This window comes from Rattus norvegicus, chromosome 12 (assembly GCF_036323735.1).
Source record: "Rattus norvegicus strain BN/NHsdMcwi chromosome 12, GRCr8, whole genome shotgun sequence".
Lineage (NCBI taxonomy): Eukaryota > Metazoa > Chordata > Mammalia > Rodentia > Muridae > Rattus > Rattus norvegicus.
Window position 1 is genome coordinate 48,899,790 of NC_086030.1, and position 17,561 is coordinate 48,917,350.

Consider the following 17,561-nt stretch of genomic DNA (forward strand, 5'->3'; position numbering starts at 1 on the left):
TGTGGTGACAACACATAAGGATGGTCAGTCCTGACTGAGGACTGAGTGTGTGCAGCCTCAGTGAAGGTTATCTTACTGGCTTCTATAGTCCAACCCTCTAAGCCTGGGTCACTGAAACAGAGCAGGAGGGGCTTTCTCAAAGCCTCGTTTCCAGAACAGGCAAATGCCAGGACACCCACGCACTCCCAGCATTGTTGATATGTACACTGTTATTTGTTTTTGCCTGCCTACCAACTGGCTCTCTGATTGGACATGAGTTCATTGTTGACCACGGAGTAGCCAAAAGCCCGCATGTCCTTGAGACCATGTGTGAAGGTGCCATCATGCCCATAGGTGGTGCTCTGTGGGAAGGGCACACACTGCTAGCTAGAGCAGGTGTTTTCTGAGGATCTTCCAACAAGTTACAATTCCGAGCTCACCGGTTTGGAGCAACATAATATTCAGCCCCACAGTGGGGCACAGTGCAGTCAGTCCCAGGTCTCCTCCTCTCTCCTGCAGTCTTGGCTGCATGGAGGCTCACAGCAAGCTCTTGATGCCGCCAGCTGTGGGCTTTGGTGGAGGCTTGTGAGGGATCAGGGTTTAACCCGGTAGAGTTGGGAAACCACTTCTCATGGAGATATCAGAGTTTTCAGTAGCCACAAAACCAGATTAAACCAATAAGCTGATTTGGGTAAGAGAGAAGAATTTTCAAAATACCCTCAGATCGGCTCACTGTCTTAACTTGATCAATTATGTAACCAAACTGATGCGGCTTTCATGCAAATTAACTGAGCAAATCACTGCGCATGCAAATGACACTGTGGCTCAGTCACAACTGCTGAGCTCTGCTCAGCTCTGTTCTGAAGAAGTAGTTTCTGAAAGCCAAGTCTAAGGAAACAGCTCTGTGGGCTTCACAAGTGGTCAACAAACAGGAAAGGAAGAAACAAACCAGGCCAAGGCACTACACACCTGGTCTGAGTCTAGCTCTTTTTTTTCTTTTTTCTCTGAGACTGGTTACATTATAAAAGAAAGAATGTTACATTGTGAATGTTAAGTCCCCCATGGGGCAGCTGCATTTGAGAGTCTCCTGCTGCTTCAGTAAATGGCAGAAAGCAGAATGGAAGATACTGGCTGACTCCATGTGACACCCTGTACCAGCAGTCACAGCACCATCCCCACAGAGCCTGGACACACTCGCTACCGTGAGACCAGACCCAACCCATGAGAAATGACAGTTCTGCTCCATCTCGACACTGTGACTTTGGGGAGCAGACTTCACCATGAGTTTTGCAAGGGACAAACTGGGCAGACAAACCTCAAGGACCACATAGATCTGAACAGAAGTCTAGAGCACAGGAGCAGAGGTCCTGAACCCCGTGTCCTGTTCCTTTAGCTTCTACCTAGAAGCACATAGTTCTTAACATCCTTGATGACACACAGCCATATCTTCCCGTCTCCAGGCTCTACCTGGCTTCCCTTCCCCCGGAACCATTGCTCTCTGCTTCCCAGATCTCCAGCTGCAGAGAGGGACACCATGAGCATCACCACACACCGGAAGCAAGGGGCAGATTGCCTTGAAGACTCAATCTCACCCAGCCTCACTGCTTCTGTGGGGTCAAAACGATGATTTCCATAGGAGGCTACAGCACAGGGAATGCACATGCAGTACACACATAGCACACATGCACACACAGTGCATCATCCAAAGTACACCTGTGGCACATGCACCCACAGAGTGCATGCACACACATGTGGTACAGCACATGCACACACAACACATATATGGAGCATGCACATTAACCCACACAATCCACAGCATATTCATATAACACACATATGAACACAGCGCAGAAATCAACATACATACATGGTACACATGGACATGCATAGGACACATACACACATATGCATACAGCACACACATGTACACACAGTATAGATATACACAGCCACACACATACAATGTGCACCCACATGCATACACAAAATGTGTATGTATAAGCATGTAGACATGCAGTGTGTATAGCACACACACATACAGCACACACTCCTACTGGTGTTACTGGGCCCCGTCCATCAAGATGCCCAACAGTGCTCTCATAAAATAAAGTGCTTATGATTATGAACAATGACCTTTAATATGAATCCGAGAAATCCCTGTGGCCAGGGATGCCCCCTGCAGTATTTTCTCATCCTGTCCTCTTCACTGTGGCTGACCGCCGTCGAAGAATGGGCTTCCTTCATCTCCCTGCCACTGTCCCCTCTAAATGGCTTGCTGCTATCTGGCTGTGAGAGGAATGGCTACAGCCAGTGTCTCCCTAGCTCTCCTTGTGCCAGGCAAGACAAGAAAACTCGTCTCCCAGGTGTCTCTCAATTTGTGCTACAGGAATGAGCCTAGCTGGCCCAGTGTGAAACCTGGGTCAGGTAAATTTGACATCTCTGTGCCGCTCAGTTTCTCCCACAGGAACACAGTAGGGCAGGCTTCGTTCTACAAGGGCAGCAGCTGAAACCTCAGTGGTTCAGAATCTGTCTCACGAACTCCCCGTGGGTTGTGAAGCTACCTCTCTTTGTGTAGAAAAGCACCCAGTAATACAATTAAACACATCCCCAGAGTCAAAGAGACATGGGTTCAAATCTTAGCTCTGCAACTTACTATCCATGCAAATGTTCTTGTGTCTCTGAGCCTAGGTCTCACACATGCACACATGTACACACCCAACATACACATAAACACACACATATGCACACACCCAACAAATACATATGTACATATACATAGATACACATATGCACACACCCAACACATACATATGTACATATACACACATACACATATGTACACACCCAACACATACATCTATACATATACATACATACACATATGTACACATACACACAGATGCATATACACACATACACATATGCAGGCACACATAGACACACATACATTACACCCAATACACATACACAATACACACAACACACACTCACACACATGCATACCTACACATAGGTACATACACATATATACACAAATACACACACACACACACACACACACAGTTCAAAACAAAACATCTTCATAAAGGGTATCAAGAACAGTTGGTGAAGAGATCAACGAGCATCCTAACAAATGGGATCAACCCATGTTCCCAGAGTGAAAAGGACTCCTTCCCCTGCCGTGCAGCTGGCATCATAACATTCTCGGAGGGGACAAAGATGGCCATGGCCTCGGGCTTAGTGACATGAGCATGAAACCCACGGCAGAAGCGAGAGAAGAGAAAGGAAATTGGCTCCTCTTCAAACTAAAACTATTTTCTTTTTGAAAAGATGCCAGCAAGTCAGCAAGAAGACAAACCACAGAATGGAGGGAGAACGTCGAGAGCCGTGAAGATGGACTTCGAGCCAGAATATGCAAAGAGTTTTGCAATTCAACAATGAAAGTTATTAATTAAATAAATGAGCAAAGAGTGTGAATAGATGCTTCACTAAGAAAGATACACAAATGGCCAATGAGGTCATGGAGAGATGCTCAGTGCTGGTCATTACATGCACACATGCATATACACACACATATTCACACGCCACACACACATATTCACACGCCACACACACACACGTGCACATACATACCCACACACACCCCATACACACACACAAGCCACACACATCACATACATGCACATACATACCTACATTCCACATACCACACACACATACACATACCACACACAACACACACTACCCACCCACATACACACACTCCATACATGCACACATGCACACACATACATGCACACACATACATGTACACATACATACACACACCACACAGAGGCACACATACCACACACACACACACATGCACACACATCCCACCCATGCCACAAACACACACCACACACAAGCACACACACATGCACACCACATATGCACATACATGCACATGCATGTGCACGCACATATACCCACACCCCCATATACACCACACATATATGTACATGCATACATACACCCCCACACATGCACATACACATACCACACACACTACCCACCCACATAATACACATCACACACTACCCAGACACGCCACACACATATACACACACTCCACACACATGCACACCACACACATGCACACATACCACACACCACACACACACACCACCTACCCATATACACACACATCACACAATATACACGTGTACACATATGCACACACACATAGTAGCACATGGGACCAAACCTCAATTTCACCAACTGCTGCCCTTCAAGAGTGACCTCCCAAGAGCCCATCCTCCTCTCCCCACCAAAGCAACCAGAGCCTTCAGACAGCTTTAAAAACAGAGCCGTCTCTCCCTCCTGTGCTTCATAGTTTAAGTCTGAGAGGAAGCAAGCTCTTATATCAGCATTAATTAAACTGCCACTGAGTAACCGCCACATTACCCTACCCGTAAATCCAATTCCTATCTGCTGGCCAAGAATCCCTAGGCCGTAGCAACAAGGGCTGGAGTTTTATGGAACCTTAAAAAAATTCCTCAGTACTCCCAGAGGTGGCTCCCCACCACTCTTGCAGCGTGGAGAACATCTTGAGGGCTCGTTCCTGGAGACATGGCTTTTCTCTCAACACTTTCTCCTTCTGTCTTAATTTTTTAAATTATACTTTCATTAAAACCCTTAAGGAAAATGGACTCGGAGAGTGCTCATTAAGCAAGGAGAGCCGTGCTGCATAAAAGGGAGAGGTAGATTTTTCCCTTAAAGCTACCCACACAATTTGCATTAATGAAGCCTCCCTCCCTACCATCCTGCAGAGGCCCGTGAAGAACACTCCTTAAAATTGAAGAGAACTCCTTGAGGGTGCAGTGGGTGGGTGGGTGAGTGGGTCTTTAGGCAGCTAAACACTTCTCAGGTCTCCAGCTGGGAACCTTTCTTCCTAGGAACTCAAAGCTTTTGGTGCAGTACAACAAAGTTCCTCTCCCTGGATGCTGATGCTCCAGGACAAGAGGGTGGTGTCCTACAACCTTCTTGAAAGGATTGGCCATGTGCCCTCTGTGAAGCTGTGGCATTCTGTGCTCCCCAGCCCAGTGTCTAGCTAGAGCTATTAACACACACACACACACACACACACACACACACACTCACACAGAAACCCACTCATATACTCACAGAGACATGTGCACAGATACACACACAGGCATATACTCACACACACACACATACACATATAGTCACACCAACATACCCACACATACTAGTACATACATGTACACAGAGACACACACAGGCATATAATCAGATACACACAAACACACTAACATACCCACAGACACTAGCACATACACATATACAAACACACACTCACACATACAGAAATGAACTCATACACACATATACATAAAAACACATGGACAGAGACATACAGACATATATACTCACAAACACATGTGCGCGCGTGCACACACACACACAAACACAGACACAGAGACACACATACAAACACATACACAGACACACTCATACACACATATATACAAGCACATATACAGATACACACAGACATGCATACAGGCATATACACAGACACACACACAGACACCCTAACATATCCACATACTAGCACACACATATATACAAACACACACATACATACAGAAACACACACACATATAGAGACACACGGACAGAGACACACACACACATACACACAGGCATATACTCACATACACATATGGACATACACACACATATACACACTAACATACCCACACACACTCACACATACATATACAAGTACGTACACAGACACACACACACATATACAAACACATACACAGAATCATTCACACCCATACATATACAAACACATACACAGATACACACAAACATACCAACACTCACACAAACATATACAAACACAGACACACTCACACCCATACATACACATACACACACACACACACACACACACACACACACACACACGCACACGCACCCTGACTTCCATGCCTAACAACCTCAGAGATTAGGTCTTCCTCCCAGCTTTTCTGTCCTCTGCAGCATCCTAGGCACCAGCTCGTGCCCATGTGACCTGACAGTGCTTGCTGTGGGAGGAGCCTAAACTCCTTTTTTCTTTGTTGAACTTGTCACATGGCTTGCCTCAGACAGTGACTGTGGGGGGGAAGCATAGGAAGATGATTCCAACCGAGCTTCAAGAGGTGTCCTGCATCCCAGCTCCTTGCAGCCACGCTCTCTCGGTGTCTGTGAATGAGTGAGCAAGGCAGCATCACCCTCCACCGTTTCCACTTCAAACTCCTGCTTGAGTTCCTGCCCTGATTTGCCCCAAAGATGAACTTTGACCTGGAAGCAGAAGCCAAAGAGCCCTCTTCCCCGACCCCCCCCCCAGGTTGCTTTGGTGGAGTGTTTATCATACAACGGAAAGTAGCCCAGCATCTTCTTGCTGAACCTAACTGGGCAGCTCCCCACACTGGAGCCTCCATCCTTCTTGTCTGTACCATGCAGACAAAAGGTCTTCAATGGTCAGTGAGGACGGGAGCCGGTAGCCTGCACACAGCTGGGTGTTTTGAGAGAAGCTGTATGGAGGGAAAGCTTCTGGTTGTGTCATGTGATACAGACTCACGTGTGCTTTGCTGAGGCAAGACCCGTGAGAGGACACGTGATATTTGGGGAGAGACGGTAATTACTTAGCTAGCCATGCAACATTCATTGGTCTCACGTCTTCTTCACCGATTGTCACTTCATTGAGAGAGGTGCCGCAGGGAACTCGTGGCATTCTGATTGGTCCTGGTCGTTCATGCTGACTTGGCCGATTTGGCGGAGGCCTGGCGGTTTCTGCTGGATCGTGATACAATTACTGACTCATGTTTGGTGGCACTTTTGAACTGGTATCCTGACACTGCTGAACTGGACTGCTGGGATCCTGACAATGGAGATTGGAATTGACCCAAAGAACTACAGGACCACATCCCGTTGTCCTCTTTACCATCCTTTCTCCCCTACCTTTGGACAGTGAACTAGAAGGGGGACGGGAGTGTTTGAAAACCGTTATTAAAAGTAGGTTTTGAAAAGAAAAAACAACTAAGCCTACAGCTGTGTGCCGTGAGATAGCTCTCAACCCCTGGAAATAGGGCATACCAGATCCAATAGGTTGAGCTCTGGCAACACGAGACACCCAACATCTCCAACCCTCCATTTCCTCCTCTGTGAAGCAGTATTAGCATGCTAATATAACGGCTCTGCCCTGAGGAGACTAAAGGTTAAGTTGGCACATGAGAAAGATGAATAGGCACGTGGTGCTCCCAAAGGGGCTAGCCTGGTCTCAGGTGTGCCAAGGTTAACCCAACAGACCACACACAGCACCCAAAATCCCATCTCTTGCCCTTTGGCAGAAGGACCCCACCTGCCTTGAGCCAGTTTGCCATGGGCCATCAAGCACACCTCCCTCGGCAGGGACCTGGCAGGAGTGAACGCATGTGGGGATGCTCCCGGGCTCTGTTCGTTCTCCCTAATATCTCCCAGGGGGGTGATTGATGGAGACAGGAGAAAATCTATAGTCCTGTGACAGAATGTTTACTACCAGCCCTCTAGGAAATGATTGCTTCGGGGTAATTTTGAACCTCCACACTATGATGCAGTGTCTCATATTTTAAACAGCAGTGAGCGGGGAGGAGATGGCTACAGCCAGACCTTGTATTTCACCAGCTTACGGGGGAGAAGCTATTTGCAGGGGAGACGGAAGCAGCGACGAGGGCTTTGCACTCAGTCCAGTGGAGAGGATGAACTTTTAAGCCTGCACTGCCAAGGATGCTCGATGCCCACTGTATACTGGACTGCCCCTGGGAGACCCCACGGTCAATGCCAGAGATGTTCTAGACTCTGAAAGTCAAGTTAGGAAGGTCGTAGGCCACTGAACAGCTGCTGTCTCTGGAGGCTGGGTGGCTTTCTTCGCCCTCCTCTGACCAGGGCTGTGTTCGTGACACAGCAGATGCGGTGGTGTTTCTTCTCCCTTCCAAATAGACCTTCTTAAAGATAGGCTCACGTGGCCCAGCTGAGCAAGAGCAAAAAGGTCAGAAACGGACTCACGCAAATGCATCTGCAAGGTCTCAGGGCAAGCAGGGAGAAAGGAGATTGAACCAAAAGGCTGGTGTTGGCTTAAGTGGAAATTGGCATGGGGTGGGGACAGAGGCTGGAACATTCTGAGCTCTGCCTCACCCCAGCCACAAAAGTCAATTCCTGGTGATTACATTTCTACACGTGCAGACACAAAGGGAAGCTTCTAGGCAAACACAACACAGGTCTGGGCTGTGTTCCTGCAGTCAGCAAAGACCATTAAACACCGCACCAAAGTGTTAACTAAAGAGGGATGTTGGAAACTTGGAAAACAGCCATTGCCGTTAATAATAATCAAAAGACACCGTGGAGGGAACAAGAATACAGCAGCGGGTGGAAAGAGGTATTTGTGAAATCAAAGAAGACCTATCTGAAATAAAAAGGAACTCTTAGAGATTGTCTTAAAAACATGTCAGTGCTGGGAGGATGACTCCGCAGGCAAGAGCGCCTGATACACAGCCTGAGGACCTGAGTTTGAATCCTCAGCTTCCTTTTAAGAAGCTAAAGTGTGGGCAGGGCTGGGTGCTCATCTACAGCCCTAGAGCTGTGGGGGAGGAGGTGTGAGCATCATCGAGGTTTGCTACTCATGAGTTCAGTGAGAGAAGAGACTCTGACTCAAAGGTAGGAGAGAATGGATCAGGACTCCTGATGCCTCCTCTGGGTTCAGGATACAGACTCTCCCGCACACATGTTCCACACTCACACACTCCACACACATGTTCACACACACATTGTACATACATGTCTACACACTCACACATCACACACTCGTATTACACGCACAAACACACGTCCACACACTCATACCCCCACACACATACCCACATACACCCCACATATATGCCCACACACTCACACCCCGAACATAAGTCCACACACTCCACACACATCCACACACTCACACCCCACACACATCACACATGACCACATACTCACATCCCACATACATGCCCACACACTCACACCCACACACTCACACCCCACACATATGTCCACACATTCCACACACATCCACACACTCACAACCCACACACATCACACATGCCCACATATTCACATCCCACACACATGCCCACACACACCTCACACACATACATGTCTATCCACCCACACATGTGTAATTTACATATTTTTTAAACCTTACTTTTAATGATGGTTCTTAAATGCTTTAACTTCCCTTGTAGCCTACCACCCACCAGAGGTAGTGGGAGAGAAAGGATACAGGGGGAGTGGACCTGTTTAGAAATGTTTCTTTGGAGCAACTCCTGTCTGTGTTGTCTGGAAATCAGCAGTTCGGTTCACAGGTCAGCAGTGGCAGCTAGTTCTAAACACTTCATGGACAATCTTGTTCAGGAGAGTCGGGATAGCAAACATGAATCAGCAGCAGTGGCACGACCTAGCAGACACAGCCAGGCCTCAGCATGAGGCAGCAGGCAGGACCAACAGAACACCAGGAGACGTTCTTGACTGTGCCTCTCAGGGAAGTGAAGATCAGCAAAGATGCGAGACCAACAAGCATTGCACAGCTAGCTCTTACGCAAGCCTAGCTCAGCCTCTGTTACTGTCTGTCGAGTTCTATTTATATCCTCTCCAAACATCACGTGTCCTCCACAAGTCTTGTCTCAGCTGACATCACTCTGCCAATCAGCCCAAGTTCACGAATGGGGTGAGAAACGGCAGTACACCACCAGAGGATTTTTGGTACATTTCTCTCTATGGAGTCCAACAAATGGAGTTCAACTATGCAGTGTAAGGCAGACCAATACATGTGCATTATTAGTAAAGAATCCTTCATCATGTGTCCTTTCACATGCTTGCTTTAGCAAAACATCCATTCTCCTGTGTCTGCTTCAGTGAAACATTCCTTCATTAGTCTGCCTCAGTCTTTCACCTGTGTTCATTTCAGGAAAACACTCCTTTACATATTTGCCCCAGCAAAACAACATCCAACACAACTGACTTTCCAAAGACTTTCCTTAAAGTTTGCACTACACACACACACACACACACACACACACACACACACACGCCCACACATTCTCATACCACACTCATCGATCATTCACATGTGTTTGCATATTTTTATTCAAACTTCATCCTGGCTTAAGGTACTGCTCAGGAATCTGGGGCATAGACACATACACACACATACACAAACACATACACGCACTCACATAGACATATAGACAAACAGACACACACACTCACACATACAGACATAGACAAACACAATGCACACACAGACATACACGGATACATACTCATTCACAATATATACATACATACACATATACACAATACACACACTCACCCACAGACCGTAACACACCCTCATACACATACATACACTCATACACACATGTTTACACAGAAGCATATACACATACTCACATACAATACATAGACTCACACATATACTCACACACACAGATACACAGAGATACACAGATACCCAGTCATACACATACTCAGACACAAATTCACACAGGCACTCCCACATACTCACACACAGAGAACACATACACACAACACTCAGTCGTCACAATCTCAGCCGTATTTTGCTCATGAACACAGCCTTGGCTTCAGTTCACGGACTGTGCTTCAGTTCATGACTTAAGCTGTGTCTGTCTCCCGGTAACAGACAGTTGAATCCCTCTCTCCTAGTCAGGGACACTATTGCTGTGATGAAACCCCATGACCAAGAAGCAACTTGGGGAGGAAAGGGTTTTGCTGACTCACAGCTCTTCTACATCATGATCCATCACTGGAGGAAGTCAGAACAGGAACTCAATGCCGGAGCCTGGAGGCAGGAGCTAATGCAGAGACCACGGAGGGCGCTGCTTACTGGCTTGCTCCCCGTGGCTTGCTCAGCCTGTTTTCTTATAGAACCCAGGACCACCAGCCCAGGGATGGCTCCACCCACAGTGGGTGTGGCCCTCCCCATCAATCACTAATTAAGAAAATGCCTTACAGCTGGGTATTATGGGGACAGTTTCTCAATTCGAGGTTCCCTGCTCTCAGATTGTGCCAAGTTGACATGAAACTAGCCAGGACACCGTCTTCTTCCATGCACTCCCCTCGCAGAGGTGGGCTGCATTCAGGTCTCCCAGCCCCAGGCTCAGCTGCTAGGATCAGAGTCTTCTGCACCCGGGGCCAGCCATACACACAGCTGAACCCTGATGGAGAAGCAGCAGCTTACCTTCCTTTGCTGGCATTCCTCTCTGGCTGTCAGCCTTGGTAGGGGCTTCGGGTTTGTAGCAGCTGTAGGAGGTCCTTAAGTGCTAGGTGTAATAGATCAGGAAAAGTCATAATCACCAGATCCAGTAAAGCCGGAGGGGAGCGACTCCCCTTAGAGGAATCATTCTTCCGCATTCCTGGGTAATGAGGTGGCAGTTGGGGCACACGACTGCCCGGTCCTGGGTAAGCCTCCCTGCCTCTGTGACCCCTGTACTGCCTAGATTGCAGCTCATCCAGGTTCATGGTGCAGCCTTGCTCCAGCTGGTTCCTCGGGACAACTGGGTTCCAGCCCACAGTGTGGGACTACAATAGGTGTTTTGAGTTTGTCTGTCTTCCCAAGGACGTCAAACCAACATGAGCCTTTACCCTCACATCCCTCCTAACCGTGCGGCCTCGGATGAACTTCTTACTTTCCTGAGCCTCAGTTTCCTCCTCTGTAAAATGGGATGATGATGGGGGCCCACTGCCCCACACAAAGTGTCTCCCTTGGGAGTTACCCAAGGCCACTAAGCACCTGTAGCTCCAGCTCTGCTTCTCCTGCAGCACCTTGTGATGGCTATGACGGTGCAGTCGTTGCCTGGGGCTCCCAGCCTCCATCCAAGGAGGCTACAGTGACCCGGGGTTGAGATTCCAGGGGTCCCTCCAGTTGTTGTGAGAAGAGTGCTCTGGCTAAGCCTGAGGAGCATCTCTTTGGCCAGGAGCTCTGAGCTTCTGGCACACAAGAAGAGAGCTGGCACGCACTGCGATGTGCTCTTGTCGTTTTTAGCTGCTGGGGAGGCAGGGAGGGCAATCCCTGGAGTTTGCCTGCCAGGCAGTCAACCTAGTGAACCCAGCAAGCCCAGACCAATGAGAAGCCTTGTCTCAAAGAAGAGCATCTTGTGTGGACCAGCTGACACACAGCCTCGCTCCTTTAATGCTAACTTGAATCGAGCTACAATCACCTGAGGGGGTAGTAGCGGCTATGGAGAATGATGTTCAGTTATCCTGTGTCAGACACCACAGGTGCTGTCTACGTTCACCTTTTTTGTGTTTTTTCCTCTTCGTGATCTACTTCCCTTCCTCTCTCACTGATGTCTCCCTGGTGTCAGACCCCCCAACTGATTCCCCCACACACACTCGATCCCTGCCTAGGGCTCTGCAAACCATGGTCTGAGACACTACCTTAGGGAGTACACATAATGCAACCTTTAAAGGGTAAGGTGGGGATGGAAACCTTCCAGCTTCCTTTCACGTTCCGGGGCCCCGTTGTGTGCTTCCCATTTGGGGCACCCCACTTGGGATGCTACTGAGAGAGGTCAGCAGAACTACGACACAGGCCGAAGTGGGGAAGAGTCAGACCTGAAGGGCTTGAAGGGCTAGAAGCAGGCAGAGCTGTGAGGGACGACAGGGTTAGAGGAATCCGGGAGAAAGCTGGTGGCCACTGTGATTGGAGGAATGTGACCATCATGGTAGACAGGAAGGGACCCGGGATAATGTACCGGGCAAGAGCTGCCCCACCCCCATGTGACTTCTTTCAGCCAGACTAAATCCTACAGTTCCCACATCGTCCTCCAAACAGCCCCACCTGCTGGCGACTGGTTGTATTATACAGGAGTCTGTAGGGGGCGCTTACTGAATTCAATCCCTGATTGGGAAGATGGAGATAGACTTGGGAAGAAGGGATCCCTTCACACAGTTGAGCGCTGAGGTGCTGAGGGAGGGGAGAGGCAGAGATGCCTGGCATCATCTTGTGTGAACCGTGGGTGTTCTGTTCACTGACAGGGGAGCCATGTGGAGATAAATGGACGTTCACCCAGTCCACTGCCCAAGCCACGTCTCCTCCCCTTGCAAGGAGCTCAGAGCTCAGAGACACTGTTCACTGGTGAACTCTGAGGCATAGGCTGCATATCGGGCTCAAGAAGGCTTCAACTCAGCGCCTGTTGTGTTTGCTTGGCAGTTCGTTGGTCACTTAGTATCCACAAAGCTCTTTGCAAGGTATGAAGATGCACCAACAACAATTAAAAAGATCTGGCCCTCTGGGCTCCTCAGTCCTGAGGGAAATACCTATGCCAGAAGGGCACACCTATAATCCCAGCTACTTAGAGACTGAAGAGGAAGAACTGTGAGTTTGAAGCCACATTAAAAAGAGGGAAAGGAAAGGGAATGGGGTTGGGCTCTATCTCCACATCTGAGAAATGGGGACCCTTGGTGCCCCCTCAGAGCTGTCATGTTTCAGGAGGCACAAGAAGGCAAGCTTGGCTCTGTGAAGGACAGCAGCAGTTCTGGGGCAAGATGGTGTCCGTTCTCGTGGAAAATGACCTTGGAATGCCCGGGCGCTACATGGGACTTTCCTCTCTAGATCTTAGTCTTCATTTGAACAATTTCTATTTCCTTCTCCGTTCCTGTCTGCCCTCCTTTACCCAGTAAAGCCAATCACAGACTGGCATGTTGCATTTTAAAAAGAAACAAAGAGGAAGGAAGAAATGAAGTTATAAGGCAAAAAAAAAATCCTTCAAGTGTTCATTGAAAATTGTGGGCCTGTTTTGGAAGTGAGAAACCAAACTGTGGTTTGCTCCCCCTTGCCTCCAACCAAACGGTGGTTTGCTCCCCTTTGCCTCCAACCGCACAGGGAGGCTTCCGCCATGATTCAAGCTCCCCACTACCACCCCAACCTCCCCTGGAGTGGTTGAGACATTGTTTTTCTCAGGGGAAATGAATCTTGGCCTTCAGCTGAAGCTCACCCCGTTCTGGAAGCCTGTGTTCTGGACACTTGCGGTTCTGAGGTTCTGACTGCGTGAACCGAGTCAGGCCTGCATGCTGGGACGTCTGAATCTATTCATGAGGAAATCAGCAGGACTCGCGGTTAATATTCCGGCTGTGATTAACCCAAAAAAGCCTCAGCCCTCGCTCCAGTTCCTTCCCTGCTCCCCTCCGAGGGCCCGGCTCTGCTGAAATGCATGTGGATTTGATCAGAGGGCCAGATTTATGGAGGCGGCTGAAGCCTGGCTTGCCAGCAATCATAAGTTATATTCCTATTATGGGATGGGCAGTAAAAATTCAGATGTGTATTCTGTTGGATTTTGAGGAACCCTTGGAAAAGATCTGGGCTGCTTGTGAGATCTTTTACAGGAAGATGTCTCCTCCTGGGTGGCTTAGAGGAGCCAAGGCCACTTTTGAGGCCTCAGTGCTGGGATAGGTGAGATCAGTCAGTGTCCCTGAGATAGAATCCTGGTCCTGTCCCCTGGGGGTAATAGGCTGTATGTGACCTAGGCAATACCCCTAGTCACTTGTGCACTGGAAATAATACCCTCCAAGGTGAACTCGTTTATTAGTTGAATAATTTCTCTGACTCCAGTTTTTTACCTGGTGCGCTGCGTCCCTCTCGGAACCTTCTCTGTACTATAGTTTCACTGGCCCTTGGTCAACAGTGGGCTGAGGATATCACATGGGAAGTTTCAACAATAATTTACACACAGTGTACACAATTCTAGTAGAATGAGTAAAAGCTTACGGCTGGAATCATTCCTCTGGAGGCTGGTAAGACTGGTTAAGAGCTCTGGCTGCTCTTCCAGAAGACCCAGGTTCAAAATCCAGCACAGGGAAGGTGGCGCTCAGCTCTCTGTAGCTCCGGTTCCAAGGGATGCAGCGCCCTCTTTTGGTCCCATGAGGTACTGCATGCACAAGGAGACCAGCTATGCATGCAGGCAAGACACCCATTACCCATAAAGTAAAAATAAATAAATCTTAAAATGAAAGCAGATAGCCATCCCTTCGCAGAGTCCACAATGTCTGTGGGACCCGCGTGGTAGCAACTGTGGCAGGTTCTCAGCTAACCACCCCACAGTCACAGTATGGCTGTCAACGACCTGCTCGATTTACCTCATGCCTCAATGTCGCCTCAGGAGACACAGGGAGAGCCCTCTCGATAGTGAAGTCAGATACTCTGAGACACAGAGGGACCACAGTCGCCCCCTTTCTCACAGCATAGCGTGTTAGCTGGTGTCTTGTAATCACTGTGGTGTTGGCTTTTACCTCTTCCCAGAGTGTGAACAGGGCTTCACCATGCTTACAGAGAGACAGCAGGCAATCTCGCCATCAGCCATCCTCTGGTGGTCTTGGAACTCATCTCCCATGGATGAAGGGGGAGTACGTGGCTGACACTATTTCTTCACACTCCTGACGAGCGGCGGCCACCCTTAAGTGACTCCGCGGTGGCTGGGAACTGCTGGCCTGTGTGGAAGTAGATTAAAGCAACCCCAGAGGACTGAGAACCTGAGCCCAGTCTGGCAACAAGGGGGCCAGAGCAATCCCTCTCCCCCGGCTGCTTCAGTAAGCAGGGCAGCAGCTAGTGACTGGCCTTTGTTGGCTGCTCCCTGATGGCGGGCTTTCTCTGCTCCCTGGAAGATAAAAGGCCCTTCAGGTTGCGAGCCATGCAGAAAGGCTAGCGTCTGAAGCATTCAGTGTGGTCTGCGGTTGGTGATTGTGTGTGTGTGTGTGTGTGTGTGTGTGTGTGTGTGTGTGTGTGTGTGTGGCAGAGTGGGGGCTGTCTCTTTTTATAGTTTCTGAAATTCTCCTGCACGAGTGAAGAGGGAGAGTTATACACCTTGAGCAAATGCTGGGGAGGTGACCACTGTTCAAGGGACCGAAACAGGGCTGTTGCCCCAGAAACTGTGGGTAACACTGAGAGGTTCTGTGGTTGCCTTGACCGCGATAGATTCAAAAAGCCCTCCCTAGGGAGATAGAACCGTCATTTACTTCCTGAGTTCCCAGGGGCAAAGCACAGCCTCACCCAGGTTCACCCTGGAGAGCCTGTTTCTTAGGTCGCTTACAGGTCGAGAGTAGAGGGTCATAGAAAGGACTCTGGGTAACCCTAAAGCACTGGGAGGTCTTCGTCCAGCATGGAGGACCCTGACCCCGCCCCCACCGCCGCTCCTTGTCCTCTGCCCCCACCCCCGCTCCCTGTTCCCCGCCCCCAGCCCCCGGCCCCCGGCCCCCGCCCCCCCTACCCATACCACCTGCATGGAGCTCCTTCCTGTTAGCTTTCTTACCTGTGTCCTCTAGCACCTCCCTGAGACCCCGAGCACAATCGGGGTCAAGCTCCACATTCTGTCTAAGGTTCCATGACCTGCCCCACCCCTCCTTCTGTGGGGAGATGTCAACAGTCCAAGGGCCCCACTGTGATACTCTTACGAAGGGTGGCAGCTGCTCAGAGGAATAGGTGCGGACCAGGCAAAGCCAGATGGGTGTAGCCGCGTGCTCATGTGTGATTCTCTGGAGCAAGGGCTGTGCTGCTCTTCAGATGTCTGAGGAGTTAGTCTGATGACGTCAACCATTTGAAAGCGTTAGAGTGTTCCAGAATAAAGGAAGAGGGAATGGGGTGTACGGGTTAGAGTAGGCGGTTGGAGGTGAGGGTGGGCTCAGGGGCCTGAAGTCTGTGATGAGCTACTTAAGAGACTCTCACAGACCAAGACAGCTTCACACGGTGGGGGCGTGAGCGTGTGGGTGAGCATGAGGTACTTGAGACTCATCCTCCCGTGTTTACACCGTTCTTTTGTGTTCTTTTGATCTCTGTGCTAGGCATCCCACGGACCCTCCTCACCAGCACTCGGCTTCCGGCACTGCGCTATTCTCTGGAAAGATAACTACCCATAGTCCTCTGGTGCGTCCTGAACACTCAGTTGGAGGAAGATTCTGCCTGAGGAGGCAGTGCGAAGAGCCTGGGGTCTGATGCCCCAGTGGGCGCGCCACGAAGCTTCACCCCATCACAAGCTCAGAACATCTTGAGCAAGTTGCCTCAGTTTCCCATCTGGAGGGTGGGTGAGTGTTCCTCTGTTTCATAGAGGTTCTGCGTGAATTTTACCTGCTCTGTGCTGTTCCCAGCGCCCACCATTGCCTCAGATGATTCAACTGTTTGAAAAATCTTTTAGGTCAGCAGCCTGAAGCTTAAGTCGCAATGACCGTCAGCCAGTGAAGGTTTGCCAGGAGCCTCCTGACTGCTTCCCACACGGGCTTGGTAGGATGAGTCTTCCGTTCGTGGGGCTCATGGGGAAGGGAGGCTTTGCTTGTGAGGAAGTTCTGTGGGTGCTGGGAAGGGGTGTGTGTGCGTCATGACTAGAAACTGGATAAGATTTTCATTCTTTTCTTTTTTTGAAAGAAATGGATGCTAAGGACGACAGACACCATGCTCAGCCCCAAATGGGACATCTGCATCACCCAGGAGTCACTGAACAAGAGAAGGT

General features: G+C 49.3%; 2 long non-coding RNA genes across 19 annotated transcripts in view; one reads left to right on the forward strand and one right to left on the reverse strand.

Annotated features, from left to right (window-relative positions):
- Window positions 1-16,241, reverse strand: LOC108352468 (uncharacterized). Of its 2 annotated transcripts, none has more exons than XR_010056594.1 (3): window positions 15,202-16,241; window positions 14,834-14,993; window positions 1-14,154 (listed from the first exon to the last, which is right to left on the reverse strand). It is a non-coding gene; the product is annotated as an uncharacterized LOC108352468 (long non-coding RNA). The 2 variants fall into 2 exon arrangements; XR_010056593.1 differs by having other exon boundaries at window positions 1-10,919; window positions 11,306-14,993.
- The window catches only part of LOC102551333 (uncharacterized), a 16,964-nt gene continuing 15,464 nt past the window's right edge, over window positions 16,062-17,561 (forward strand). For 6 of the 17 annotated variants that reach the window (XR_010056590.1, XR_595388.4, XR_010056584.1 and 3 more), the window contains exons 1-4: window positions 16,324-16,540; window positions 16,900-17,139; window positions 17,250-17,335; window positions 17,477-17,559. This is a non-coding gene — a long non-coding RNA (uncharacterized LOC102551333). Of the gene's footprint in view, window positions 16,541-16,665; window positions 16,805-16,899; window positions 17,140-17,249; window positions 17,336-17,476; window positions 17,560-17,561 lie in introns of those variants that run through there. The other 11 variants (XR_010056585.1, XR_005492063.2, XR_010056583.1 and 8 more) reach the window with 5 other exon arrangements.